General features: G+C 40.0%; 1 pseudogene; it reads left to right on the top strand.

Annotated features, from left to right (window-relative positions):
* Positions 1 to 371: 371 nt before the first annotated feature.
* On the top strand, positions 372 to 848 carry LOC124890037 (annotated as a pseudogene).
* Positions 849 to 1,633: the final 785 nt, after the last annotated feature.

Below are 1,633 nucleotides of genomic sequence, written 5' to 3'. Positions count from 1 at the left end.
TTTGGTATTGTATAGAAGTTAGTTATATGGAGGGGTGTGTCCCGACCTTAGTTAAACTCTGTGTATTGTCTAGAGGCTTTGTAGACCTAATGTACAGTCAAGGTGGTGTTTTGTTAATACACGTGATGGCTCTAATGGCCAAGTATTTTATATACAGATATATATGTGTGCTCGAGCTTATACAAGTGATTATTTCTTTTTATATGTGATATGATATTGTCCGAATTTCGGGTTGTCATAGAGGTATGCATGGGAAGTATAAGGTGATGAACTGGTTCTCCCGGGCCTCCTCGATTATGGGTGCCATTCCACCCCAATAGGATTTGAGGCGTGACACTTGTGGTGTTGAACTTGACTTGTTAACTGCAGAAATGGAGTCATCTAAAGAGACAGGTTGTCGATCTCCAGAAGACCCCGTCCTCTGCATCAACGACTGTGATTTTTTCGGTAGTGCAGCTACGATGAATATGTGATCCAAGTGTCAAAAGGACATGATACTACTGAAGCAGGAACATGCAAAGCTTGCAGCAGCATCCAGCAAAGACGTTGTACGCAAAAGCTCAAGCAGCGATGAATCAGAACTTGCTCTTGCGGGTGCCGCGGTTGCATCTGCAGATTTAGCCTCTCTGATTTCACAAGTTAAGTCAAAAGAGGGTTTGAAAAAGTGCACAGCTTGTCGAAAGCGTGTGGGATTAACGGGGTTCAGTTGCAAATGTGGTGTTCTTTTCTGCGCAGTCCATCATTATTCAGACAAACACAACTGCCCGTTTGATTATAGGAATGCTGGTCAGAATGCAATAGCAAAAGCAAATCCTATCATCGTAGCAGAAAAGCTTAATAAGATCTAACAAGCACATATCGAAAGGTTGTATGAACTGAAGCAATGTCCATCTTTCGATAAGATGGCCTCATCTTATAGGGTGACGATGAAATTTTTGCGTGGGGGTGGGGGTGGGGGCTACCCTAGAGCCTAGATAATCCTGGTGAGTAAGTTATTTATGATCTTGCTGCACATTTTCATGGAATTTGTTCTTGTTTTGTCCCCATTTCTGGGCTCCTTGTCTAGTATAATATGAATAATGTAGGTCATCTTGATGAATTTCACATTCATACATCCACGTTTTGAAATCCTGAATTCGCCTCCGTGCATTCTTCAAGATTCCAAAGTCTCCTTTGAGTATCAATAATGTAGAGTTTTTTTTTTGTAGAGATGTCAGTACGGGTTGGCTCAGCCCATCCGAGCTAGCCCACACGGGCTTTGAGTTTGACGGGTCAGGTTGGGCTAGCCTATAAAAATGATGAGCCAAAAAATATCAAGCCCACACTATTACTCTGTAGCCCACTTTAAAAAAATAATATTTTATAATTTAATTTTAGAATTTTAATAGACATAAATATTACCAATCAATATTACATAGTATTAATACTTTTTAATTAAGTCTCCAACACCCCCAAAAATACTCATAATAGCGAAATTAAATAATTGTTGACATGCGTTCTGCCCTTACATTGTAAAAGTAAGGGTTAAGCTATAGAACTAGATACGCAAGAGAAAGAGAGGATAGCAGAACTTTACTTCTCCGCTAAGGCACATGATATCCTTCGAACCAAATAAAAATACTACTCCCTCCGT

This window comes from Capsicum annuum, unplaced genomic scaffold (genome assembly GCF_002878395.1).
Source record: "Capsicum annuum cultivar UCD-10X-F1 unplaced genomic scaffold, UCD10Xv1.1 ctg10029, whole genome shotgun sequence".
NCBI lineage: Eukaryota > Viridiplantae > Streptophyta > Magnoliopsida > Solanales > Solanaceae > Capsicum > Capsicum annuum.
This window is presented reverse-complemented; position numbering and strand designations above follow the sequence as displayed.